This window comes from Danio rerio, chromosome 7, assembly GCF_049306965.1.
Source record: "Danio rerio strain Tuebingen ecotype United States chromosome 7, GRCz12tu, whole genome shotgun sequence".
In the NCBI taxonomy this organism is placed as follows: domain Eukaryota; kingdom Metazoa; phylum Chordata; class Actinopteri; order Cypriniformes; family Danionidae; genus Danio; species Danio rerio.
Window position 1 is genome coordinate 31,991,116 of NC_133182.1, and position 13,128 is coordinate 32,004,243.

Below are 13,128 nucleotides of genomic sequence, written 5' to 3' on the forward strand. Positions count from 1 at the left end.
TTAAGCACCTGAACCGCTGTTAATATTTTCCAGCTACATACACACAGTTTTATATCCATTTATATTTATTAGTCTGCTTAAGTCCAAATGATTTTCTTTGCCAAATGATTTTCTACCAGTAGAATAATTTTAGATATTTGTGTGGTGTAGTGGAGAAAAGTCAGAAAACAATAGCAATATGAAAAAATGGGTGTAGAAACTATTGTCACTCAGAAATTGCTAGTAAATTTTTCTCATAATTACAATGAAATGACATAAATCCATTTAATTAAATAAGGATTTTTTAAAGCAGAAATATAGGAAATAATAAGTAGCATCTGGTATAATGTATTGCAGTAATTTAAGTTTCATTAACAATCATTTTACAACCTCTCTTATGCATTCACTTTTAAAAGTAAAACAATCTTGTGGCATGCGAGATCTCTACTTAATCTTTATGGCTCATTTACAGCGCATCCGGAAAGTGTTCATAGCGATTCACTTTTTCAACATTTTTTATGTTACAGCCTTTTTTCCAAAATGGATTTAATTTATTTATGTCCTCCAAATTCTACACACAATACCCCATAATGAGAATGTGTAAAAAGAAATTGAAAAAATGTTGAAATTGTGGCAAGTTTATAAAAAACCTGAAAAATCACATATACACAAGTATTCACAGGCTTTGCCGCAAAGCTCTACATTGAGCTCAGGTACATTCTATTTTCACTGATCATTCTTGAGATATTTCAGCAGCTTAATTGGAGTTCACCTGTGGTAAATTCCGTTGATTGGACATGATTTGAAAAAGCATTCACCTGTCTATTTAAGGTCCCAGGGTTGACAGTGCATGTTAAAGCAAAAACCAAGAATGAAGACAAAGGAATTGTCTGTAGACCTCCGTAGACAGGATTGTCTCGAAGCACAAGGCTGGGGAAGGTTACAAAAACATTTCTGCTGCGCTGAAAGTTCCAGTGAGCACAGTGGCCTCCATTATCGTGAGTGGAAGATGTTTTGAACCACCAGTACTCTTCCTAGAGCTGGCCAACCATCTAAGCTGAGTGTTCGGAGGAAAAGGACGTTATTGGGGGAGGTGATCAATAACCTGATGGTTACTTTGTCTGAGCTCCAACATTCTTCTGTGGAGAGAGGAAAACCTTAAAGAAGGACAACCATGTGCAGCAATCCACCAATCAGGCCTGTATGGTAGAGTGGCCAGACAGAAGCCACTCCCCGCCTGGAATTTGCCAAAAGGCATCTGAAGGACTCACAGACCATAAGAAAGAAAATTCTCTGGTCTGATGAGACTAAAATTGAATTCTTTGGAGTCAATGCCAGGCGTTATAGTTGGAGAAAAGTAGGCACCACTGATCACCAGACTGATAACATCCTCACAGTGGTGGCAGCGTCATGTTGGGGGGATGATTTTTAGCAGCATGAACTGGAAGACTAGTAAGGATAGAGGGAAAAATTAATGCAGTAATGTACAGAGACATCTCGAATGAAAACCGGCTTCAGAGTGCTCTTAACCTCAGATTGGGGTGACGGTACATCTTCCAGCAGGACATTGACCTAAAGCACACTGCCAAAATATCAGAGGAGTGGTTTCACAACAGTGAATGTCCTTGAGTGGCCCAGCCAGAGCCCAGACCTAAATCCTATTGAACATCTCTGGAGAGATCTAAAAAACAGCTGTACGCCGTCACTTCCCATCCAACCAGATGGTGTCACGGTTGATGATGCATGCGCTCTTTCTGTCATGTTGTCACGTGGGATTGTTTTGTATTCTTTCATGTCCTTCTGTTGTGTGTTGTAATCATGTGATTACAACACAGTACAGAAGTACATGAAAGAATTCAAAACAATCCCACGTGACAACATGACAGAAAGGGCGCATGCATCATCACCCATGACAGATATAGCTTGAGAGGTACTGCAAAAAGGAATGGGCAAAAATTCCCAAAGACAGGTGTGCCAAGCTTGGACATCATATTCAAAAAGACCTGAGGCTGTAATTGCTGCCAAAGGTGTATCAACAAAGTATTAAGCAAAGGCTGTGAATACGTATGTACATGTGATTTTTCAGATTAATTATTTTTTCTTATTTTTAATAAATTTGCAGAAATTACAAAAAATGTTTTTTTTTTTTTTTTTACATTGTCATTATGGGGTATTGTGTGTAGAATTTGGAGGAAATAAATTAACTGAATCAATTTTGGAATGAGGCTGTAACATAAAAAATGTGGAAAAAGTATAATGCTATGAATACTTTCCGGATGCACTGTAGGTAATATCTAGAACTGAGAAATTCATATTCTTGTTGAAACATCAAAATTGAGGTTTTATAAGTTATTAAAGCTTACCAAGCATTTTTTTGTTTTTAGAAGATATCTAATAGATGTCTAATAGACATCTAAACATAGTTGTCTTGGCTAAAACAAGGCTAAATTTGGGCTGTCAGTGCAAATCTAATAGATGTAAAAGAATAAGCCAAAACTAGACTAGTCATTAATAAATAGAAATGAATGACTACACATGAAAAGTCTGTCTAATCTGTCTATTTGACGACTAGTCTAGTTTTGGGCTATTCTTAGACGTCTATTAGATTTTCACTGACAGCCCAAGTTTAGCCTTGTTTTAGCTAAGCTGTCTTTGTTTAGATGTCTATTAAACACACAATTGCTTGCTGGGTTAATAAGACGCCATGTGAGAAGAAGACAGAAAGGTCTATCTTATACCCCTATCCTGTCACATTATGTAAAATTATTTCTCTAGCTAGTTTTATTTCAAACGCAATGTTGTCTTTATGCAGGTCACCTGAGCTCACTTGTTTGTCATGCCTAATTACATTTGTGCTTCGCTCAGTCTCCAAAATCATTATGAGAACTGAAGTGTATGGCAGCCAACAGAATTGCACCGTCAGCATTTTTGAGCCCCCTTCTTCACTCCATTTACCGACCACTATTAAGAGCGGATGGGTCCGCGGGGAATGCCGTATCATTTCTCTGTTTCAATTTGTGTTCCATAAATATCAGTAATGGGGCTCGCACGTCACAACTTACACAGTACCTGGCAGTAAAGATAACCCTCGGCAGTGTGTGTGTGTTCATATGTCGGTAGAAAGATGCATCCTGTCTTTTGTATGGATGAATCTCGCCTTTTGGATGGATTTCTTTACTTAATTTCCCTCATCCTTACTGTTTCCGTTATGAATTCAAACATTAAGAATGCACAACATTCATATTCTGTTCATAAATATACTGTGTTCTCTTAAAAAGGACGAAAAGGACAGATTCAATCAGATGAGTTTATATCCAGACTAGTGGGGGGATTAGGAATTAATGTGGGTTGAATTTTTATCAACCCCCTCCCATACACATTTTGGGACATAATCATGACTTTAAAGACCCAAGTTATGCCCAAGTTCACTCGAACATAAGTTCTTTATTATCTTTATGTAATAATATCACAATGGTCTATTTAGGTGGATAGATTAATAAAAATGAAAATGTACTTATTATTTACTTACTCTAAAGTGGTTTCAAACCTTTCTTCTGTTGAACAAAAAAGAAGATATTTTGAAGAAAGCTGAAAGCTTGTAACCATTGACGTCCTATCTATCTATCCATTCGTCTATCCATCTATCTATCTATCTATCTATCTATCTATCTATCTATCTATCTATCTATCTATCTATCTATCTATCTATCTATCTATCTATCTATCTATCTATCTATCTGTCTGTCTGTCTGTCTGTCTGTCTGTCTGTCTGTCTGTCTGTCTGTCTGTCTGTCTGTCTGTCTGTCTGTCTGTCTGTCTGTCTGTCTATTCATCTCTTTATCTGTCTATCTATCTATCAACAACAAATAAAATATTTTGTAGAAATCTAAAAATGTCTGTCTGTCTGTCTGTCTGTCTGTCTGTCTGTCTGTCTGTCTGTCTGTCTGTCTGTCTATCTATCTATCTATCTATCTATCTATCTATCTATCTATCTATCTATCTATCTATCAACAAAACAAAAAGATATTTTGTAGAAAGCTGAAAACATGTAACCATTGACTTCCATAGTAGGAAAAACAAATACTGTTGAAGTCAGTGGTTAAAGGTTTCCAGCATTTTTCAAAGTATCTTCTTTTGGTTTAACAGAAGAAAAAAACTCAAAGTTTAAAACAAGTAAATGATGCGTAAACAGCATTATTATTATTTATTGGTGAACTATGTCAAATTTGTAAAAACATATGCCAGTCAATCCAATGTTTTTCTTAAATAATCTGTACGGCACTACCAAATCTTATATTCGCCTTATCTGCACACAATGAACTTTTCTGAAGATATCAGCAGAATAGTAACGCCTGTGATTCAAGTTCTACACATCCCAGGTGAATATGATTATGCTTTAAATCCATTGCTTCAGAAAAAAATGGTGCAGAATATGAGAGAAGACTGGCATACTGTTCCTCAGTGCTGAGATCTGGGATTTGATGCTAACACTGCTATTCTTTAGTGGAAAATCTCGAGAATCCTCATGATTTCAATTAGTAAAGCATCTAATGGTTTGTGATCGAGAAGTGCCAATGACTAAATCACACAGGGAGGTGGATCTTTATATTATTATGAGTCATCATACTGTGTTAAAACTTATGATGATGATGTCAAACTCGTGATGACTGCAAGACTGAGTAAAATGTTTCAGGAGTGACTGTGATTGGCTGTGTGCCAAAAGTCTTTTTTAAGCATAAATTATTTTGGGATTCATGCTTTTTATTGGGCAAAATCTGCTCTATTCTAATCTATTCATTTAATTTATCAATGAATGAATGAATGAATGAATATCTATCTATCTATCTATCTATCTATCTATCTATCTATCTATCTATCTATCTATCTATCTATCTATCTATCTATCTATCTATCTATCTATCTATCTATCTATCTATTTATCTATATATCTATCTATCTATCTATCTATCTATCTATCTATCTATCTATCTATCTATCTATCTATCTATCTATCTATCTCTCTGTCTGTCTGTCTGTCTGTCTGTCTGTCTGTCTGTCTGTCTGTCCGTCCGTATGTCTCTTAATCTATCTATCTATATATCTGTCTCTCTGTCTGCCTGTCTGTCTGTCTATCTATCTATCTATCTATCTATCTATCTATCTATCTATCTATCTATCTATCTATCTATCTATCTATCTATCTATCTATCTATCTATCTATCTATCTATCTATCTATCTATCTATCTATCTATCTATCTATCTATCTATCTATCTATCTATCTACCTGCCCGTCCGTCCGCCTGTCTGTCTCTTAATCTATCTATCTATATATCTGTCTCTCTGTCTGCCTGTCTGTCTGTCTGTCTGTCTGTCTGTCTGTCTGTCTGTCATTTTTATTTATGTACTTATTTAAATATCTATTACTTTAAAGCCATCAGATATGTAGGGGACATTTTTAATTGAGATTTTTGGCTGATATGATGTGATTCTTAAAATGCTAGCCAACAAACAAAGACAATCATTACAGTGCTCTGGACCAGTGTTAGGGAAAGTTACTTTTGACAGTTTTTCTCAGTGGCTTTACAAACTGCAAAACCTAGTTGAGCACCTGCAAAAGCGTGTCACTTGCTCAAAATGGATAGCTCATTCTTCAAAACCAAGTATTGATGTCAATGAAAGTGTCAGTGTCATAAGGATGAAAAGTCCTGACACCATTGTTTATGAACAAGATAGTAAAATGGCTTTGTCATGTTTTCCTTGTGACAGTTTACTCCGTTAATTTTTTTTTCAATGCAAAAAAATTATGTATATGCAAAAGCATTTGCAATCTGTTGGAAGGAACGAGAAACTGCTACTATGATGTGCACAAACGACTAATTGTTTTGAGGAATGCATAAACTGTTGTGCAAATGTAAATAGTGTTTGGAGAAATGCAACAAAGCGACTAAGAAAAACTGTAAAAGTAAAATATTACAATGCTGCATTACTTCTTAGAAAAGTAACTAAATGTTTTACTTAGTTACATTTTAATGAAAGTAAAGTGTTGCACTACTTTTTTTATCTGGGCGGTGTTTTTAATTTCTGACAGATGTAAGTTTTGTATAGGTTTTTTTTCAGCAGAAGTGAAATGGGAAGTCAATTAACCTCAGGCTAAAGGAAATGTAAATTCTCATCTGTACAGTTGAGCTCAAACAAACCTTTCAGCTGTGCTGCCTTTCTGCATTGCGTAAAGAATAGGATGCATGAAAAGAAAGTTCAGCAATGAATATTCAGAGTTTGCATTAGTCAGGAATACTGAATCTGTGTCTTTGCCAATGAGACAAGTAAATACACTTTCACATTTAGGCAAGAACTATATTAAATATCACGTTTTTACAAGAAAACACGTTTGCACTTAATTCCTGATCTCTACCTCTTTCTCTCTAAAAAAGAAAAAAATAAAGCAACTCACTTAACTTTTTTGAAAAAGTTACTTAATATTTAAAAGCTAATGTGTTACTTTGCTATTAAGTTGAAAGATGCAATCTGATTACGTAACACACATTGCTTGTAACCCACAGAAATCACAGACATTAATTTTGTAGTGCCTGTACATGCTTTTTTTGACAGTGTTTTTTCGTCAGTGCCAGTAGCTATTGACTTTTTAAAGACTTTATAAACCAATGATCACAGTTTTATCTAAAAAGTCTCATAAGTCGTTTTCAATGAACTGCTTATTGAAATCAGCCACACCTATATCTTGGATGGCCTGAAAGTTACCAGTGTGATAGATACATTTTAGTTTCACCAATGAACCTTTCATTGAAAAGTTCCAAATAGAAACATTCATTCATTTATTCATTTTCTTTTCGGCTTAGTCGTTTATTAATCAGGGGTTGTCACAGTGGAATGAATCACCAACTTATCCAGCATATGTTTTATGCATGCAGAGTATGCCCCTTCAGCCACAACCTATATACTCTTGCATTCACACCCACACATACACTCCGACCAATTTATTAAATTCTCCTTTAGTGCATATCTTTGGACTGTGGTGGAAACCGGATCACCCAGAAGAAAACCCATGCGAACACGGGGAGAATATGCAAACTCCTCACAGAAATGCCAACTGACCCTGTCGGGGCTCAAACCAGCAACCTTCTTGTTGTGAGCCGATCGCCGCTGTGCCACTGTGCCACTATGTCACCCCAAATAAAACATTTTGTTCCTATAGTATGAATAACTTTAAAAAAAAATCTAAATAACCTTTTCCACTTTAAAGAGCCTTTTGTGGAATAGAATTAAAAATGTGTCACCAATTAAATCAGCATTTTACTTCTATTATTGCCTATGGCAACAGTTTCTGGCCAGTAGCACACCAACACAATTTACACATCAACATGACATGGCTAACAGCCAACTGTGAAGCTGCTTGGCAATAGTAAGAAAACATATATGAACAAGCATAAGCACAAACACAAACACAAGTGGTGTAAATTGAGATACCGGTACCAGAGCTTATAACAGAAATCTACAGGGTAGTGTGTAGAAGGAGAGGGGTCTGGATGCAGACCCTGTGAAGTGCAATCTGAGCTGCATCCAATACTTTTGCGCTGACCTAACCCTACCCCTCACAGTGACATCACTCGATTACAATACAATTAGATACGTATTTAAAATAGGCATCATCATATCCCTGTCTGAATGCAAACGCAAATATGCACACACATAAAAACACAAGAACGAATGCATGTTAATTTGCATACCATATGTAATAACAGTAATGTAGGCCAAACAAGCAAAAGTCTTACTGAATTTGTTAATTTTAAACGTTGCTAAAATGTTGCTAATTTGTTGTGACACAGTAATAACAAGTTCAATCACAAGAAAATAAATGCTCCTACTTTAATATTAAGTGGCCTTAATTATGAACTTACAATTTAATTAATTATTTAGTACAATGTACTTCGTTACGTGCATATGTTTTTACATTGTACTGATATTTTGAAAATGATCTGCTTGTAATTACATCTGTAAATAATTCATTTAATTACATTTATATCTACTCTGTTGACTTATTCCTTAACTTAATCCAAACTTAAACCTACACATGCACTCAGACCTGTCCCTAACCTCACCTGTATCCCACTTAATGAGCACCAGAAGTGCTATACAATACTATATGATCTCAATAAATACATTGTACTTAATTTCTGATGTAAATACATAGTAAGGCCACTTAATATAAAGTAGGACCAAACAATTGTGTACTTATGTATTTAGTGCTCTACTAATGTTTAAGCTATATTGGAATTTTTCTTTGTAAAAACTTAAAATTTACATGTTGGGATATATTATGTGTATGTTATTTATTTTGCCCAATTTAAGGCTAAAATATTTTGTGACAATAACCTATGATTTCCCCCAGCCAAATGTTCGAAGCAGCAGTTTATTTGACTAGTCTCATTTGCATGCTTTTCAATAGTTGAGGTTTGTAAGGGCCAACAACAGTGAGGTTTTGTTGATTTGCATTTTGTAGTAGGTGGACATCTAATATTGAGCTGTTCATACAGCCATAAGCAACACTGTTTATAGTTTTGGTGGTAAAATCCTTTGCTAAATGGGCAAAATAGGACAAACAAAAAAAATTAGACAATTAATCTGCTGACATCATTAGGTACCGAAGACATCAAAGACTGTTGTTCTTTTAATAAGGTCTGAGACATGAAAGCTGCGAGTCTCCAGAGTATATGCACTTGCACTGTTTATGTTTTTATTCATCCGGTGAGTCAGTGGCCATTTTCGTTGGCCATTTTAGTTAGAATTTAGTCTCTTGTGGTACTATTGGCAGTTGTAAAAAGTTTTTTTTTAACACAGTTCATTTTTCTAATTAAGACATGACACTGTGAAAGAGAATTAAATAAATTAAATAAACGATTGCTCATTTGTTGTACTACTAACCTATAAAACCTATAAAAAAAATAATGATTCCTTAAAGAAATGTTTACCCAAAGTGACAAATTTTTTCAAACCCATATTACTTTCTTTCTTCAGTGGAAAAACAAATAAGAACATTTGAAATAATATAATTCTTGTGATAGGATGCAGCTGGAAGGGCATCTGCTGCATACTGTAAAACATACGTTGGATAAATTGGCAGTTCATTCCGCTGTGGCGACCTCAGATTAATAAAGGGACTAAGCCGAAAAGAAGATGAATGAATGAATTCTCTTTTGCACTGAAATGGAGACTGAATTTTCAAGCTTTGAACAGCAAAAGTATTATAAAAGAACATAAAGCTGATGTTGTGACGCACTGTTTTAGGTCACCTTGAAAAATTCATGACAGTTCATGAGAGAAGCAACTGTCTGATTTGTTTTGTTAAGTCAAATCTGTTCAATGAATCACAAAGGATACATGAAACCAGATACAGAGTGCATTTCCTGAGCAACAAAATTACCTGTTACCATAGTACAGTGTTGGAGAATCTAAATTGTAGATCCATTCTTTAAGCCACTTAGGACTGCCATTATTGACATCACACAGTTGGTGGAGTAATAATTTCTGTTAATTAACCAGTTTAAGATGAAAATGATGTCAGGTTATTACTGTAAATAATAAAGCTTCCATGAACAACCTTTCAGTAAATGGAACCAGTGTAAAGAATATTTTAATAATCTAAAACAACTTTTTGTACTTTAAAGAAACCTAATGTCAGGGTGTCCGCAGGGTCTTAAAAAGTAATAAAAGTTGATAAATCAATGTAGAGAAACTTAAGGCCCTTAAAAAGTCTTAAATGCTATATTGCAAGGTATTGAATTTTATATCATTTTTGATTATGCAATGTATGGTTGTATGCTAAAGTTTGCCTGTATTAGTTAAAGTTTTAGTTTTGGATTAGTTTCTTACATTAATATTTAGTAAATATACTGTAAGTTCAAACCTCACTAGTGTTTCCAGTTGAAGTGGTTGTAGGTCTTAAAATGTATGGGAAAAGTCTTTAAAAAGGTCACAAAAGGTATTTAATTATACTCTCTGATTCCTGTATATACTCTCAATGTGCCATTTGTGTAAGTTACTTTATGATTCCTTTGATATCACAAAAACAAAAATATTCAGCATTTGTAATGACAGTTTCCTTATGTCGTTACACTTTGCTGTTGTGGTTTAGAGTCTGTACTCATAAACGCCCTACATTTTAAGTGGAATTAAATCTATAATTTCTACTTCATTGTAGCTTGCTAAATTTCCTCAATTCCTACACAGCCACACACAAAAATCAGGCCTGTAGCCAGGGGGGGTTGGGGGGGTTCGAAAGACCCACCCCCTCACTGACAAAGTCCAGACCTTGATCTCTATATGAGCTTATATGAGTCCCATTTTTGACAGTTTGCTTTCATAAATTGTGAAAATAATCGATAGAAAAAGGGTTTAAGACAAATAAATTCTTTAATTCTTCAAATTTACAAATTACTGAGAAAATGAGCTGGCCAGTTTATCATTTATCTACAGTTTAAATATGTTTTTAATTCGTTTTTTTAAAAGTTTTAACAGATTCTTAATTGTTTTCCTAATGATGTATGGTAATAAATAACATTCATTCATTTTCTTTTTGGCTTAGTCCCTTTTTTAATCTGGGGTCGCTACAGCGAAATGAACCGCCAACTTATCCAGCACCTGTTTTACTCAGCGCATGCCCTTTCAGCCGCAACCCATCTCTGGGAAACATCCATACACACTCGTTCACACTTATACACTACGGACAATTTAGCCTACCCAATTCACCTGTACTGCATGTCTTTGGACTGTGGGGTAAACCGGAGCACTCGGAGGAAACCCACGCAAACGCAGGGAGAACATGCAAACCAGCAACGTTCTTGCTGTGAGATGACAGCTCTACCCACTGTCACCTAATAAATAATATGAAAAAGTAAATTTATTCTTTATTCAAAATGTTTAATTAAAAGTTCTATATACACAACAATATTTATAATATTGTTATAGCTTACAGTTTAAATGCACATTTCTAAATAAACATTTTGTTGTAAAATAATATGATAAGCACTATGATTACCATCTGACAAGCTAACGCAGCAAATATTAATGCCTAAAATGTCTCAAATGTTGTATTTGAACCTCATAATTTAATAAAAATTGAGGAGAATAACTGCAAAAATCTGTACTTTTTGAGTAAAAAGAACCACCCCTTTCAATTGGCTGGTTACGGGGCTGTATATATATAGTGTGTGTTCAACAACTGTTCTGCTTTATTCCTGTACTTTATTCAGACCTCTGCAGTAAATTCTAATAAAACATGTGCTCCATGGAAGAAAAAAACATCAATAAATATAATAAAATTTATTTGCTTATTTATCAATTAAAAGAACAAATATGAGGACAAGATCTTCCTCCTAACATTCATTAGCCACTAAACTATTGTTTTTGTTCGAGTGGAGTCACAACAATGCACCGCTTGCCTTGCACTGTAATATAATGCAAATTGTCAGACGGTTTTGTTGCATCATCATTTGCAACTTACCATTAAGAGTGGACATAATGGAAGTGGCATATTAGCGACTTGCTTGACTTGATTTGTTATTTGGGCCCGGCTGTTATTGGGCCTGTAAGTCAGTTTTGACACTGAGCAAACGAGTGTGCTTGGCTTGATGCCACTTGTTTCTGTTACTGTACATGTTCATCCCCTTGTGCTTGGTATGCAGAAAATCAAACACACAGACATAAATGCCATCCTCCCCTTAACGCTACTATAATAGACAGCTCGCACAATAGTCTAAAGCAAGTCCATTAAAGAGAATAAAGGCTGTGGTTGCTGAAAGCCAGGGAATTGTTACTAAAACACTAAAAGAGTGGGATTTCTTCCCTGTTGATCTGTTAGGGATATCCTACTCCGAATGCTTCTTTCTATACATCAAAGAGCTGCCGCAAATAAAAGCATGCTTGTCGAGGGCGAACAAACTGCCTCCTTTGTGCCGCCTCCCAGCCAAACTCAAGCAACACAAAGCAGTTGGATGTAATAAACTGCAAAAAGAAGCCCGGCACTATTTAGATGACATGCTTTGCTCTGGTGCTTGGCTGCGCACCTTTGTCTGCCTCTAGCTGGGACCGACATATGATATTACTCCATCGAAATCCTCTTAGACTCCTAGAAACTGGGTTCGATTACAGCCAGCCCCCCCGTACCTTTCCTTTGGTTCTTTTCTTCCTTTACACTAAGTAAAGTTGATATCTGTCTGATAAGACAGAGACTTAACGCTTCAGCTTGAAGCCTGCGGCTGTATAGTAGGGAGTGGTTTGCAGATTCAGGATATTTTCCAATATTCATTCATTAATTCATTTTCTTTTTGGCTTAGTCCCTTTATTAATTCGGGGTCGCCACAGTGGAATGAACCACTGACTTATCCAGCACAGCGGATGCCTTTCTAGTTGCAATCCATCTCTGGGAAACATCCATACACACTCATTCACACTAATACACTACAGACAATTTAGCCTACCTAATTAATGTCTTTGAACTGTGACTGAAACCAGAGCACCCGGAGGAAACCCATGCGAACACAGGGAGAACATGCAAACTCCACAGGTGACAGCACTACCTACTGCGCCACTGCGACACACAGTTTTCCAATATAATAAACTCAATTGTGTGTTAAATTAAAGCATATAAAGTATGCTGTGGCTTGATGAATGAGAGGATAAGGCCAATACAGTATTTACAGTCTTCGCTCATTCATTTAGATGCATATAGACAAGTTTTTACAAAGTGATAGGGAATGTTACTGATTTTTTAAGATTTCAATTCTTTAGAAGCATTTCCTGCAAACCTTTGTCAAAATCCAGTTTATTCAAGAAAAAACGTAGATAGCATAGTAAAGATTTTTTCGAACAATATTTTTTTTGAATGATGAACATTTTCTAATTCTTCTGATTCTGATTCTTTCTGAGATTGTTGTTATTTTTATTTATTTTTATTTATTTTTAACAATAAAACTGTAATAAAAGTTTAGAAAAAAGTTCAGATTAATTTGAAAAAACGCTATCAGCTCAATAAATTTTTTTGTACTGTAATTTACATGAACAATATATACAGACAATATATCCCTGCAGGCACAGGACATCAACATGATGTCATATTGATGTTGTACCCCAAC

At 35.3% G+C, this 13,128-nt stretch overlaps 1 protein-coding gene and 1 long non-coding RNA gene across 5 annotated transcripts in view; one reads left to right on the forward strand and one right to left on the reverse strand.

Moving 5' to 3' along the window:
* bdnf (brain-derived neurotrophic factor) overlaps nucleotides 1–13,128 on the reverse strand; it is a 37,570-nt gene that overhangs the window by 18,792 nt on the left and 5,650 nt on the right. The window lies entirely within an intron of this gene.
* The window catches only part of LOC103911387 (uncharacterized), a 54,004-nt gene that overhangs the window by 12,948 nt on the left and 27,928 nt on the right, over nucleotides 1–13,128 (forward strand). The gene's annotated exons all lie outside the window — the stretch shown is intronic.